This window comes from Microcaecilia unicolor, chromosome 9 (genome assembly GCF_901765095.1).
Source record: "Microcaecilia unicolor chromosome 9, aMicUni1.1, whole genome shotgun sequence".
NCBI classification, from domain to species: Eukaryota; Metazoa; Chordata; class Amphibia; order Gymnophiona; family Siphonopidae; genus Microcaecilia; species Microcaecilia unicolor.
The window spans coordinates 3,507,475-3,524,182 of NC_044039.1; the positions used below are offsets into that span (position 1 = coordinate 3,507,475).

A 16,708-nucleotide genomic window follows, 5' to 3' on the forward strand; every position below is an offset into this window, starting at 1 on the left:
TCCTCATTTTATTCTTAGACGCATCTGCCGTTATTTTCCAACTTCCTTCAAGGTGCACGTTCATTTATGATGCGGGGGGGGGGGGGGATGTCCGTTTTGTGATTGCAGTGGGACACAAGTACTTAGGAACAAAGCAGAAGGTGGGACGACTTTCGAAATGATAAAACAAACAAAATATGAAAAAGTAACAGAGGCATAAAATTATTAACAATCTGGTACAGAAGTTTGTCTTTATCATGGTCTAAGGCAGTGGCTGCAAATGGATTGTAATGAAAATTCATGAGGTAGATTGCGTTCAGTGGAGGAGCTATTTTGCCCTTGTTAATTCCAAAGTTCCTGGTGGCTCAATGAAGGGACCCCCTGGGATTTCAGGAAGGTCCCAGAAGCAGGACTGCTGGTTTGGACTTGGAACTGATAAAAACAGATGCAGGGTGGAAGCTTTTGCTTTGCTTTCTGGTCTACACTGTGCTGCTTTGCTGGTTCCCTCCCAGTGCAGATTCTGTAGTCACACTAACCTGTAAGCATCCCCCACCCTCCCCCTTCCCCCAGGGCTAGTACCAGTAGCAAACTGTGAAATGCAAAACATATTTCAGGGTAGGAGAAGGTGGCTTATCTGCTGGAATTCATAAATCATAAATTCTAGAGAGAGCCAGCACTGGGCAGCCTTTCAGAAGCTGCTGAGATAGTGACTAATGGGATCCACCCCACTCACTTTTTCGATCTTGGCTTGTTTTGATGCCTTTTAACCAGCTCCCCTGCAATTCCCAGGCATCACAAATGATGATGAGTGGGATGGGGGCCAAGCAGAACCTCTGATAACAGAGGACCTCATTAGCAAGAAGATCCAGTCCAGTTTCAGAATATTTTTGGAATATGAAGTCATTAAAATGATTTGAGCTGTGCCTATGGTGGATGACTGAGTTATGGGGAGCCAGGGAATTACTGGCAGACCTATGTTAAAACTTCCACAGGTTACCAAGAAGTTAAAATTCAGTTCCAAGAGGACAGGCAGTTTTCTGCTAGCTTTCCTTTTCCTGTGGCTTGGTTACAAGTGTTCAGTTATACATCCACTCTCTGTGCTGCATTGAAAAAGTTCCACTGAAACGTTTTTCTACCAGCTCTGTACTTTTTAAGCCTCTTGCAGCTCTGCAAGTGAGTAAGTCGCATTGCATGCGCACTACAATATCATGCCACTTACAGTGTGGAAAAGAATCAGACCCCATCTCCTTTCTGACACCACTGTGTGTACAGCTGCTTCCAGAAGTGCAGAGAAGTTACTTGGGAGTATCTTAAAGACTTAAAAAAAATATGTTATCAATAGAAATCAAACAAAATAAAACATGGAAAAGAAAATAAGACACCTTTTTTATTGGACATAACTTAATACATTTCTTGATTAGCTTTCGAAGGTCGCCCTTCTTCGTCAGATCGGAAATAAGCAAATGTGCTAGCTGACAGTGTATATAAGTGAAAACATTCAAGCATTACTATGACAGTCTGACAGAGTGGGAGGGTGGGGGTATGCATGGGGACATCAAAGCATATCATTGATATTCTAACAGGATGGGTGTTGGTAGGTGAGAGGAGGGTGATAAACAGAGAAATACAGCTTTATGGTTTATAATGAGTTAGAAAACCCAGATCCTTATTAAGTCCTGTTTGTTGGGTGTCAAAATATTCAATCATTCTTATTTCAAAGGTCTTACATTCCTGTATTGTTTTAAAATTACCTTTCAGTATTCTTACTGTGAAATCACTGGTGCAGTGTTCTGGTCTTGTGAAGTGTTGGCCCACAGGGGTGGGGGCTTGACTGGCACCGGCTATTTTCATGTGATGTCTGTGCAGATTGAATCTTGTCTTAAGCATCTGGCCTGTTTCTCCAATATAGCATCCTTCGTTACATTTCTTACACTGAATGATACATATGTTGGAAGGTGTATATACCTGCTTGCACCGGCGGTGGAGAGTACAGCAGGCAAGAACCAGCCCCATGATTGACTCGAGATGTATGCACCAGTGGGACCAGTATTTGACATGCTGGGACCATGGCAGAAATTAAGGAGGGACCTCATGATCCTCTGCCTTCCTTCTCCCCCCCCCCCCCCCCCCCCAGCAGCTACCAACAAAAAGACTATTCAGGACATAAATCAGAACAGATTTCTTCAACAGCATGAAACATCAAAATTTGCCCAAATCTCTTCAGTGGTGGCGGCCTTTCTCGCTTTTGCAGAAGCAAAATTTTCAGTTATTTTAAGTAGAGAGGTGTGGTTCAAACTGGAAAAATGATTTGAAGACTTTCTGTAAAAGCTTCAAACTGTTATTTAAGGAAGATTATGCCGTTTAGGAAACTTTTGATCTCTATTTACAGTTATTTTAAAGAAGCTTAGCTTGTGACAAATTTTTGTTCAACTGAGCTCACGGGCATTATAACATTTTCTACTCTTCCCGTCACGAATAGATCCAGCAGGTTACGATAAAACAAAATGTGAAAAAGTAAAAAAGGCATAAAAATGACCTCCATAGGCTTAAATTATTAACAATCTGTTACAAAAGCATTAAGAAAAGTAGGTCTTTTTAGCTTGTGGGCAAGAAATGTCACGGTCTAAGGCAGTGGCATTCAAGAGTCGCAAATGGGTCCTGTTTCGGGATGTCCCTAATGAAAATCCATGAGATACATTGCATTCAGTGGAGGTGCTAAGTTGCCCTTATTAATTCCAAAGTTTATAACTGTTTTGATCACTCAGGAATTACACTATCTGGGCGTAATTGGATGATGTCATGTAATATGATTCTTGTATCCCTCTAACTCCCAGAAAACAATGGTTCAAAGTGGGTAACAAAAGAATGAGAGAGAAGGACAGTTCAACAAACAGACCAACAACCCCAGGGCAAGCAGTGGCTTAGCCATGTCTACCTCAATAGTAACATAGTAACATAGTAGATGACGGCAGAAAAAGACCTGCACGGTCCATCCAGTCTGCCCAACAAGATAACTCATATTTGCTGCTTTTTGTGTATACCCTACTTTGATTTGTACCTGTGCTCTTCAGGGCACAGACCGTATAAGTCTGCCCAGCACTATCCCCGCCTCCCAACCACCAGCCCCTCCTCCCAACCACCGGCTCTGGCACAGACCGTATAAGTCTGCCCAGCACTATCCTCACCTCCCAACCACCAGCCCTACCTCCCAACCACCGGCTCTGGCACATACCTTATAAGTCTGCCCAGCACTATCCCCACCTCCCACCACCGGCTCTGGCACAGACCATATAAGTCTGCCCAGCACTATCCCCGTCTCCCAACCACCAGCCCCGCCTCCCACCACCGGCTCTGGCACAAACCATATAAGTCTGCCCAGCACTATCCCCGCCACCCAACCACCAGCCCCGCCTCCCACCACCAGCTCTGTCACCCAATCTCGGCTAAGCTCCTGGGGATCCATTCCTTCTGAACAGGATTCCTTTATGTTTATCCCACGCATGTTTGAATTCCGTGAAAGCTGCTCTTGTACATCCTCCGTGAGGCATTCCCAAGGCAAGCTGGCTATATAGTGACGAAGCTGCACATAATGAAAATAGTCTCCGGCTTGCAGGAAAAACCTGCTTTGAAGTTCTTTGAAAGGTTTGATCCGTCCTTCCTCGGTCAAAACCTGTAAAATGTACACCAGGCCATTTTGTTGCCATCGCCGGAAAGCATAATGAAGTCGACCAGGTGGGAATTGGGGGTTACCGCAAATAGCCAAGAAGGGTGTGACTTTGCCAGAAAAGTGATGATACCTGCAAATCCACTGCCATACCGCTTTAGCTGTAGGGAAGATGCATGAGCGTTTTAATACTTCTGGAATTTGCCCGCCTCCACCATGCAGTAGACTGCTAAAATGAATTCCCAATAGAAGACTATGGACTTTTTCTCCAGGAACTTGTCCAAACCTTTTTTTTTTTAACCCAGATACGCTAACAGCTGCTGCCACGTCTTCTGGCAATGAGTTCCCGAGCTTAACTATTTGTTCAGTGAAAAAATATTTCCTCCTATTTGATTTAAAAGTATTTCCATATATCTTAATAGATAAGTTTTCAGATTTTTATGAAAAAAATAAGTTATTCAAATCCATGTTAAGCAGTTGACAAAGGTTGAGGTTTTTAAGGTGGCTACACTCATTTCTTACAATAGATAATTTTTGCACATGGTGCATTGCGTGGTCTTGTCATGAGTTGATTACTATAACGTAATGTTTGTTGGAGCACCTGCCAGTGATTAGAGCTTTATACGTAGCTATTACAAAATTCAGCCAACTGGTTGATTACAGGAGCTCCGTACAAAGAACACATTTCACCAGTGTTAGTTTGGTTCCTTTGGTTACTTAGCAGTCAATTTAAGATCTTAATTTTGCTTTGTAAGACACCTGAGGCTTGATCTGTTGTTGTTGTTGTTGTTGCAAATGCTATTGAGTATTTATGAAGCAGCTAAGGTTTTGCACTCTCACATGCAGGAATTATCAGATCATTCCTTGCATGTGGTCAAAAAGTGTTAGCTGAAACCATGTTTGTTCAGTCATAGTAACCTAGTAACATAGTAGATGACGGCAGAAAAAGACCTGCACTGTCCATTCAGTCTGCCCAACAAGATAAACTCACATGTGCTAATTTTTGTGTATACCTTACCTTGATTTGTACCTGTCCTTTTCAGGGCACAGACCATATAAGTCTGCCCAGCACTATCCCCGCCCCCCAACCACCAGCCCCGCCTCCCACCACCGGCTCTGGCACAAACCGTATAAGTCTGCCCAGCACTATCGCCGCCTCCCAACCACCAGCCCCGCCTCCCACCACCGGTTCTGGCACAGACCGTAAAAGTCTGCCCAGCACTATCCCCGCCTCCCAACCACCAGCCCCGCCTCCCACCACCGGTTCTGGCACAGACCGTAAAAGTCTGCCCAGCACTATCCCCGCCTCCCAACCACCAGACCCGCCTCCCACCACCGGCTCTGGCACAGACCGTATAAGTCTACCCATCACCATCCCCGCCTCCCGCCACCGGCTCTGCCCAGCACCATCCCCGCCTCCCGCCACCGGCTCTGCCACCCAATCTCGGCTAAGCTCCTTAGGATCCATTCCTTCTGAACAGGATTCCTTTATGTTTATCCCATTCATGTTTGAATTCCGTTACCGTTTTCATTTCCACCACCTCCCTCGGGAGGGCATTGCAAGCATCCATAGGTCCATGACAGTGGAGTTCATACTGGAAAATGATTTCAAGACTTTCTGTAAACGCTTCAAACTGTTATTTAAGGAAGATTATGCCGTTTAGGAAACTTTGGATCTCTATTTACAGATGCTTTGAGTTTTTAGTGATCACAGTAGTTTAAGTGTCTCTCCATTTTTTTGGTCTTCATTTTTTTTGCTAAGATTAGCAGGATAAAGAATTTTAAAATAAATAAAGAGAAACTGCGATATCAATCTCACTTCAAGTTTTCTCTGCAGTGAGGTGACATCATCTACACATTCAAAATCAAACATCTGCTTTTTCCTTTGACTTCTGTTTTTGGGAAGTTAGTTCAGTCCCAGTCTGCTCTGAGATTTCCTGTGTAGAGGCAGACACTGAGCTAAACCAGGTTTCTCTGAGAAATATGTTGCATTGCTTTTGTTTTTAAGAGCAACGAATGTGGCAGTAGGGCTCTGAGAATGTAACAGAAAACCTCATGCCATAATAATATGGATTATGAAATTCAAGGAGACCTGTCGTGCCTCCGGGGCTTTCGCACCATCTCATTTTGAACCTCAGGATCTACCTCAGTTTCAGGGACACATATTCTGAGTTCCTGACAGCAGGTTGACTGTAAGCTGGGTAAGGTATTGTGAAAGTACAGCCCGGTGCTAAGCAGAAGAGCGGGAGGTGGTGGAAATGAAAACGGTAACCGAATTCAAACAGGCGTGGGATAAACATAAAGGAATCCTGTGCAGAAGGAAGGGATCCTCAGGAGCTTAGCCGAGATTGGTTGGCAGAGCCGGTGGTGGGAGGAGGGGCTGGTGGTTGGGAGCTGGGGATAGTGCTGGGCAGACTTTTACGGTCTGTGCCCTGAAAAGGACAGGTACAAATCAAAGTAGGGTATACACAAAAAGCAGCAAATATGAGTTATCTTGTTGGGCAGACTGGATGGACCGTGAAGGTCTTTTTCTGCCGTCATCTACTATGTTACTATGTTAAAAGAACTAAAAACAACAAAAACATACTATTACACCCTTTCCCCTAAAAAAAAAAAAGGCCAGACCCCACAAATGATTTAGCAGGATGACCAAATTCAACCTGTGACCAAGGGTATGAATGAAGTTAAGCTCTAGAACTACAGGACATGATATGAGGCTACAATGAGTTAAAATCAAAAGGACATATTTCTACCTGGAAAGAGTGGTGGATGCTTGGGAAGCCTTCCTGAAGGAGGTGGTAGAGGCGAGAACAGGGCTGGAATTTAAAAAGGACTGGCTTAGACACAATGGATCCGTACAGGATGGAAACCAAAAATCCAGCACCCTAACTCATAACAGCTGTGCGTATCCTAAAAATCTATAGGGAAAGTAGCCTGCACTGTGCGGCAGGTACAACCCCTCAAAACTAAGTGTATTTTATAATACTTAAGTACAGTGAAGAACACTTTAAAAATTTTACTTAAGTGAAGGTAAAAAAAAGTTATTGTCTAATATAATACTTTTTGAGTTAAAATTAAAAGTACCATAACTACAATGAATGCAACTATTGTTAACACTTTTATCCCAACAACTTTATTGCTCTACAATTCAATTCACTTTGCTTTTAGTACAACTAAATGTTGAAAATGACTGTGAGTCATTATTAAACCAGCACAGCTAAAAAAGGTATTTATCAACTGCACTGGCAGGAAGTAGATTGCTCTGCTTGATTTAAAAAAAAAAAAAAAAAAAAAAGAATCCCTTCAAATCAGGCCAGGCTGCAATATTAGTGATGTCTTTTGATTGGGTCTGCGGATATTGATCAAGGGAATCTCTGTCTGAAACACTTGACTTCTGTATAGTGAAGAATACTTTACCATCATCATCATTATTTAGATTTATTATTAATTTAGCTTTTGCTCACACCTTTTTCAGTAGTAGCTCAAGGTGAGTTACATTCAGGTACTCTGGATATTTCTCTGTCCCAGGAGGGCTGACAATCTAAGTTTGTACCTGAGGCAATGGAGGGTTAAGTGACTTGCCTGAGATCAGAAGGAGCAGCAGTGGAATTTGAAACGGCCACCTCTGGATTGCAAGACTGGTGCTCTAACCACTAGGCCACTCCTCCACTCCATCATCCAATCATCATTATCGTCTACATTAGAAGTAGTGTGGTCTAATTCATCACTTGCATTGTATCTTCATTATCATGATCATGCTATCTAATTATAGAGAAGGCTTCCATAAAGTTGGAATCGTTCTAACAATTTTTCATTTGATGGAAAGCTCTGTTTGAATTTCTTCGAGAACTGATGCAAGAACGTCAAATGTGTGGGAACCTTTCAGTCTTAGAGCTAGACAAGCAGACCTCCTTTCTAAAGACTCTATTAATCTAGTGGACAGTCACCCCAATGGTAAAAATTTCCATCGGATGACCAGCAGGCTGTTGTGGTAGAGACATATGTCTGTTCACCAAGAATTGCAACCAGCTTCAGCTTCACCTTCAAAGTGACCGAAGTCATCACTGTTCTGTTTGGCTGGAGACCAGTAACCAGTTCAGCAAACACAGACAACTCCACTGTTCTCATAGGCTGGGTTCCCTGAACAGCAACATTTAAGATAAAATGATCCACTGTTTGCGTGATGAGGTGTGTACCGTAATAGCAAAATCCTGTTCCAGTTTTGCTGTTTCATTTGGTTTACTGAGGAGTAAACCAAATTTCTGTCCATTTCTGTCTTGCTTCTGCTTTTACTTTTTACTTTTAACTGCAAACATCAGATGTAACTGAGTACAAGTAGTAAAAACTGGTGAAATTATTACTTTGGTAAAAGTAACAAATCTTTCCTGTATTTACTTAAGTACAGTAACTAGTTACATTTACTTTGTTACTATACAACACTGGGTACCACCGCCCAAAATAAAAACAGATACGGAGAAACACTGTGCTGCAGGTACAACCCTCAACAATATAAACAGGTAGGGGGAAAGTAAACTGAACTGTATGGCAGGTACTACACTGGTAGCAATACTGGGCAGATTGGATGGAACGTATTGGTCTTTATCTGCTGTCATCCACTGTCTTGTTATGCTACATAAGAACATAAGAGTAACTATACTGGGTTAGACCAATGGTCCATCTAGCCCAGGATCCTGTTTTCCAAACAATAACCAAGTCAGGTCACAAGTACCTGGCAGAAACTCAATTAGCAGCAACATTCCAGAACCCCAAAGAGTAACAAGATTCCAGAATCCCCATGAATAGCAAGATTCCATGTAGAACCCCATAGAGCAGCAACATTCTATGTAGAACAGCAAAGAATCGCAAGATTCCATGTAGAACCCCAAAGAGTAGCAACATTCCACGTAGAACCGCAAAGAATAGCAAGATTCTGGAATCCTAAAGAGTAACAGGATTCCATGTAGAACCCCAAAGTGTAGCAACATTCCATGCTACCAATCCCAGGGAAATCAGTGGTTTCCCCCATATCCATCTCAATAATAGACTATGGACTTTTCCTCCAGGGACTTGTCCAAACCTTTTTTAAACCCAGATATGGAAAAATAGAAAACACTTATTTTAAAATATTTTTCATGCTTTATAAGACATATTGAAAGATGATATATTAATATTCTAGTTTATGATGTTCAATTGGATTATTCACTGAGGGAATTTGCAAAATACAAGGCTATATGCAGGAGTTTTTTTTTTCCTATATTGTGACTGTTATTTCTGTAAGGCACGCTTGGGTTTAAAGATTTTCTCCGTTCCCGTTATTTACATCCAAACCTTGACCCCTGAGGCAGGTGTTGTTTAGCGCCGAAACACGGCCCGTGTCGGGTCATTTATCAATAAATTACTCCTGTTGTCTCAGTCTTGAAGGCCCAATGTTGCTTTTTTTTGTTTGTGTACTTTTCATGTATGCTGGTTACCCTCTCTGTTTGGCTTGTAAAGTCATTTTTACACATATACAATGATATGCATGTGCACATGTCAATTACCCTCTTGTAATAATATGTGTAATGACCGGAACACACAGATGTTTATCTAACACAGGCGTAGGTATGTTCGATGGTGAGTTCTGGATTAGGCACCACAGTGAAACTGCGGTTTCCGTGCACTGACACCTTTATTTGACACTAGTAAAAAAGGCCCGTTTCCGAAGGCAAGGAAACGGGCCTTAGGCAGGCAATTTCTCCCCCCCTCCCGCGCTACAGCCCCCTCGACCCCCCATGTCGGCGAAAACCGCCCCCCCGCTGCGGCGGCACCGTTGTGGACTACCTGTGCTGACGGGGGACCCAAACCCCCGACAGCCGAAGTGCTGCTGTGCCCTTCGCGTTGTTCATCTTCTCTGGAAGTTGATGAACAACACGAAGGGCACAGCAGCACTTCGGCTGTCGGAGGTTTGGGTCCCCCGTCAGCACAGGTAGTCCACAACGGTGCCGCCGCAGCGGGGGAGCGGTTTTTGGCGGGCCGGGGGGGGGTTAAGGGGGCCGTAGCGTGGGGGGTGACAGATGATTCTGAGACAGGGGGAGGAGTAGGGAAACACGTGCCCCTTGCCTTGGAATCAGCTGTCCTGACGTCAGTGACGTCAGTGCGTGTCTGCCTAGCAGACCACCACCTCCAGGGAGCCACGGTCCCAAGCACAGAATTATTATATAGGATGGGCATAGATATGTTTGGGAATGTGTTCTGTGTAGAGAACAAGTGGAACTGTGATTTGTGTGCATTCACATGTGCTTTTATGTGACCTGAGTGTTGGCATGTTCTGGACAGGGTACACACAGGTGGAACTGCGATTTCCGTGCAAACGCGCACTGCTCTCGAGCAAGCATAAATGTCAGCAGCTTAACTTTAGACGTGATTTCTACAAGGCCTGTGCTTGTAGTTTATAAATTGCGGCACATGTAAGAGTCCCCACATCTCTGCCCTCCGTGCTGTGTTATAAAATTACCTTCTCACTCCTGGTAATACTGGGATTTGTTAGGATTACATTCCTTTTAAAGAGAACTGAAGGCAGTTTGAAAGAAGGATTATAGAGAGAGATGTCAGAAGATAAAAACCCTCTGCTGACTCCAGGAAGACGGCTCTTCATTCCAGAAAACTGTTATTATCTTTTCCGTATTACAGTGTTGATGGTTCTTATTTTCACCTCCACTCCCTAATTTCAACCGACAAAGCCTGAGACCTGTTCGACACGCTCAGATTCTTTCAGCTTGCAGGTAGATAGATTGTTTAATATACTTATAAAATTTAGAAGTATAAATTTTATGTGCCGGCTGAGCTGTGCATAGTTAATTCTGTCAGTACACAAATGGATCAGACCAGCAGTAGGTGTAAGAGTATGAAGTTTATTACGCACAATCACCCAACGTGGCCATCTTTCGCCTTTAAAAAGGCCGTGTCAGGGGTAAGACTGTCAATTCAGACATATAAAACAAATTAAGAGAAAAACTAATACAAAATTCTATTCAAATCAATGTACATGAAAATTCTAGATTCTACAAATAGTGAAATCATAAGACAATAAAATTATTTAAAAATCCTAGGTAATAATCAAATCATATGAAATCATAAGACAAACTAAAAAAATTGCATACATATACACACTGTGCTCGATCATATAAATGAATAAAATAAACTAAATCCAGCTATTGTGTGGTGTGGTCTGTTGAGACAGTAGCAAATTGAGGTATTGTGAGCTCTTATTACAAAACTAGTAAACGGGCGCTAGCAAGGTTTTCGTCGCCAACACCCCCCCTCCCTCCCTCCGTGGCCAACCCCTTCGTTGTTCTGCCATTGCTCCGCCCTCGAGAGCGGGGCCCGGAGCGATTTTGGTGGCTTCACCACCACGAACCTTCGAACCTTTTTGAAGGAAGTCAGGGCTTGGCTTCACTGACGTCAGTGTCCTCAGAACGTTGAGGGTGAGTTTTATTATAGTAGATGTAGTGGAACATGCACAGAGGTAAGAGTACGCATGCTTTCTCAAAAACATGAGAAAAGGACACATACCTACAGGGGATTCTAAACACAACTTCCTCTGGTAGCATAAATCAATTCACAATTCCTAAAATGATTAAAAAAAAAACTGGTTCTTTTAAAAGAAATTCAATGCAAGAGGCTTAAAAGCATGGTTTAAAAAATGAAATTGCTCACAGTTGTACTCTGATTCCGGAGAAACACTTCTCCTCCATAAGCCAGAGAGAAAACCATGTTGTATAAACAAGCTTATATGCACTGCACAAGGAGGTCATGAGTCACAGCTTAAAATCTTTAAAAATGAAAAAAAAAAACAAGTCTAAACCATAAATAAAAGGTAATATATATAACCTTATAAATGGCAAAAAGTAAAGTGTCTTGAAGCACTTGATGCTATAAAAGTGCCATTTTTGTGCTGTTTATATTCAAATCGGATTTTTTTTTAAATTCTTAAAAAGCAAAAACAAAGTTGAATTTCAATAGAAGAGCATCTGCCGACCTGAAATCACGAAACTTTATGCATAAACACTGCTAAAATCACTCCAAAATGCTATAAAAGTTTTTTTTTTTAATCTTATACGTTCCTACTGCTTTTCAATGACGTGAATGATGTCATCAGAATGGGGAAGCACTGCAAACAATACGGAAGTACAGATAAGAACTCAAATTTGTATTAAAACACTAAAAAAAATCTTGAAATGTCATATAAAAATATCAAAGGATGAAGGATGACCATACATGCAATACACACATGATTTCAAAAAAGTATTTACATGATAATAAATTGTAAAAAAAACATGAGTGAATAAATAATACAATATGTAAAATGACATGCCCGGTAAATACCTATGTAATGCTGCGGTACTTAAAACCTGCCAAACCCCTGCGATAGCAGGTTCAAGGTGGATAACAACTAGTTGAAAAAGATATAAAATACCCAACAAAAAGAAAAATTCTTTTATTTATTTATAGTACTTGTATCCCACATTTTCCCACCTATTTGCAGGCTCAATGTGGCTTACAAAGACCTGTTATGGCTTCGCCATTTCAGGGTAAGAGATACAATTGGTGTTACAAAGAGATCGAGGGTGACAGGAAAGATATAAGCAAATTGTTATAGAAATTTGACTTTCGGAGTAAGAGTGGAGTGGTGAGGTGTATAATTAATCTATGGGTTGACGTAGTAGGCCTTGTTGAAGAGAGAGGTTTTCAGAGATTTGCGGAAATTGGTTATTTCATTGATTGTTTTCACATTAGTTGGTAGAGCATTCCACATCTGCGTGCTCATATATTTATGATATTATTACAAAAGCAAATTTTACACTTGTGGGAGGAAAAACAGAGCAAAGAAAACTGAGAAAAAACTGCCCTAAGCACAAAAGAATTCCAGCATTTAAATCAAGAAAACGTTCTTCATTAAACCACTAAAGTTATGGGAACTGAGCAGGCAAACCAACAGGAGATACTTAAAAGGAATCATCAAAAGAAGAATAGGCCATTCATGAAACCCTACCACCATGACACATTCCAGCTTCACATGTTCTTATTCTGAACTATGGAGATCCGTTTCTTGTCCAAAAAATACTTCAACTGAGTTGGTTCATTAAAAAAAATATTTAACACCAATATATTTTATCAAACATTTACAAGGATACGATAACAATAAAGAGGCACCTATGTCTTTAACTTGTTGTCGCAACACCAAAAAACCTTTTTGCCTTTCTTGTGTCTTTTTGGTAACATCAGGGTACCATATTTTCTGGCCAAAAAATAGATTTCTTAAAATATAACTTCAAAATGGCTTCAGATCTTGTTCAAATACAAACATCACAAGCAAAGTTGATCTTTTAACCACTTTATTTCTAGTCTGTTTAAGAAAAGGAGTCAAGTTATTTCCATCAGGAACCACTTCTTCAACTCCCACATTATTCAAGACTTCATTCTGAGCTGGATTACTCTTGTCTTACTCATTTACGGGTTCTTCACTGGGGATTCTTTTTGGGGTAATCGAAGGAAGATAATAAACGTTTGTCAATAGAGACATAAGGTCCGAAGAATTTTTCAAATCTTTAGATAAGTATTTTTTAAAAGTGTGTCCTGGAGTAAGGCCCACAAATTTTGGAATGTTCAAGATATGTAGATTTAACCTGTGATTAAAATTTTCAAAATATTTTAGCCTTCTATGAATTACCAAGTTGTCCTTAATTAACATAGCAGTTACCTTCTGGACTGATTTTACTACTTCTTTGACGTACTGAATTTGAGTTGAAAAATCCTTTTTAACGAATTCCATATTCTCCGATAAGGTGTCAATTTTACTTATAAATGGTGACAATTCAGTTGTCTTGGACATGAGGGAGTCCATTTTTGTCAACACCCTCCAATTACCTTCCAGCGTTACTCCAGTTGGGTTACCAGAAACTTGGCACCTCTCTCAGGTGACGTTCTGGTGCGGATACCATCCTGAAGGTGGGTTTCCTCTGTTGGCAGGGCAATAATGCCTTCCATAGGCGCCTTCACCACAACCACAGTCTTTGCATTCAACGATAGATCAAGGCCCAAGTCTGCCAGTGCTCCTGCACCAAGAGGACTAGTAGACACTCCAACTCCGGTTCCAGAAGGTAGGTTGGTGATGTACCTTTCGATGGACTGCTGCATTGGGGTGGACATCTGGCCAGCAGAGGAACTCGGGCTTACCACTCCTTTCCATTTGGTATGAGGCATTGTAGGAGATCAGGTAACAAAACACAGAAGCCACGGAACACTGAGAGAGAAACGCTAACCTGCTCAAGCGGCCATCTTAACTCCACCCCTTCACCCCTTAGGGCTATGGTAGTGGTTCACAGTTGTGGGGGGAGTGTGTTTTGGGGGGCTCAGCACCCAAGGTAAGGGAGCTATGCACCTGGGAGCAATTTGTGAAGTACACTGTAGTGCCCTCTAGGGTGCCCAGTTGGTGTCCTGGCATGTCAGGGGGACTAGTGCACTATGAATTCTGGCTCCTCCCATGACCAAAGGGCTTGGATTTGGTCGTTTTTTAGATGGGCGTCCTCGGTTTCCATTATGGCCGAAAACCGGGGATGACCATCTCTAAGGTTGACCATCTCAACATTTAGGTCGACCATCTCTAAGGTCGACCTAAATGTTGAGATTTGGGTGACCCCGACCATATTTTCAAAACAAAAGATGGACGCCCATCTTGTTTTGATAATATGGGTTTCCCCACCCCGTCGTGGGGCTGTCCTGCGAGGACGTCCTCATGAAAACTTGGGCACCCTGTTCAATTATGCCCCTCCACGTTACTATGTTATAGCTGTACAGTTATAAAAACACTGAAAGATCTAATTGAAGGTAAAGACCATTAGATCGTAATCTGGTACAATCATTAGTACCCAGTCATCTAGACTACTGCAACTCACTCTACATTGGCTGCAAAGAGCAAATACTCAAAAAACTCCAAACAGCCCAGAACACGGCAGCCAGACTCATATTCGGAAAATCAAAATACGAAAGTGCAAAACCCCTACGAGAGAAGCTACACTGGCTCCCACTCAAAGAACGCATCATGTTCAAAGTATGCACCCTAGTTCACAAAATCATCCATGGCGATGCCCCAGCCTACATGTCGGGGAAATGAAGATTAAGGAATGTGCGAGATGATTTTTTAGCATTCCTGGGTGGTAGGTCTATCAGGTCTAACTGTAAAGGTCTAAAATACAAATTAATGCACGCATCAACCTTTTCCTATATGAGCACGCAATTCTGGAACGCGCTGCCACGCAACCTAAGAGCGATCTATGAACTGACCAACCTCCGCAAACTACTGAAGACCCATCTCTTTGACAAGATATACCACAAAGAACAACACATGTGAAACTCCCCACATATACCCAGAAATGTTTAATAATGCCTTCTGTTATATTACTATCATGTATTCCATTACCATGTAACTCAAAATCCTTCTGTAATACCAAATGTCTATTCTCTTCTTATTTCCACTATCCATGATGTATTGTAAGCCACATTGAGCCTGCAAAGAGGTGGGAAAATGTGGGATACAAATGCAATAAATAAATAAATAGATCAATAGACTGCTTTTTCAGGAGGAACAGAGATTTCTATTCAGATTTAACATTGTGACCCCTTTGTAATGGTCTCCCTGCAGCAGCTGTGTTGCATTCTGTTTTCTTTGTAAGTTCGTAGGGAGCAGATATTAAGGGCATGATATCAGGTCTTTGTTTATATACCAGCGTCCAGTCTCATTCACAAAGTTATGATTTATTTATTTAGATTATGGATCAGACCCTTTTCGGTAGTAGTTCAAGGTGAGTCACATTCAGGTGCGGTAGGTATTTTCCTATCTCCAGACAGAACTTCCCAAACCGTGTGTCAGGAGGACCCCAAAAAGGGTCACAATACCCATGTTTCAGGTTGCAACTTGGGTGGGCATAGGTGCATCATTTTACTGCTACTACTACTACTTATCATTTCTAAAGCGCTACTAGACGTACGCAGCGCTGTACACTTGAACATGAAGAGACAGTCCCTGCTCAACAGAGCTTATGATCTAATTAGGACAGACAAACAGGACAAATAAGGGATAAGGACAAACAGTAGCAAGATTCCGGAATCCCAAAGAGTAGCAAGATTCCGGAATCCCAAAGACTACTACTACTACTACTTATCACTTCTAAAGCGCTACTAGATGTACGCAGCGCTGTACACTTGAACATGAAGAGACAGTCCCTGCTCGACAGAGCTTATAATCTAATTAGGACAGACAGGACAAACAAGAGATAAGGGAATATTAAAGTGAGGATGATAAAATAAGGATTTTGAACAAGGAGTTCAATAGAAATCAAACAAAATAAAACATGGAAAAGAAAATAAGATGATACCTTTTTTATTGGACATAACTTAATACATTTCTTGATTAGCTTTCGAAGGTTGCCCTTCTTCCTCAGATCGGAAACAAGGAGTTAAAAGCAGCATCAAAAAGGTGGGCTTTTAGCTTAGATTTGAAGACGGCCAGAAATGGAGCTTGACCTACCGGCTCAGGAAGTCTATTCCTGGCATATGGTGCAGCAAGATAAAAGGAATGGAGTCTGGAGTTAGCCGTGGAGGAGAAGGGTGCAGATAAGAGAGATTTACCCAGCTGCGTAGGTCCGGAATTTCAATGCCAGTGCCCAGACATAGCCTGGCATTGAATATCCAGAGCCAGAGGCGGTGAGCAAAACACTGACCATCACTGGCTGAATATCGACCCCCAGCATTCTCAGAATGAGATAGGCGAAGCAGGGCTGACGCTGGGAGATGCAGGGCCTGGAGCAAGTGAACCAGAAGGACTCCCTCAGATTTTGATACTTCCTGTCTGGACCATCTGAACTGGAGCATTCAGATCACCAATGTCCTCCTGCACTAACAGTAATTGTGGGGAGGAGCACCCTGACCTCACTCCTCCCACCAGTCCCTGGAGCAGTGATTTGGGAGGAACAGGAAGTTATATGAGACTCCATATTCTGACAGGAAATGACAGTACTGGAGACAGGG

The 16,708-nt window shown here is 42.1% G+C and overlaps 1 protein-coding gene across 2 annotated transcripts in view; it reads left to right on the top strand.

Moving 5' to 3' along the window:
• Positions 1-16,708, top strand: part of SYN3 (synapsin III) — a 198,976-nt gene that overhangs the window by 92,311 nt on the left and 89,957 nt on the right. The window lies entirely within an intron of this gene.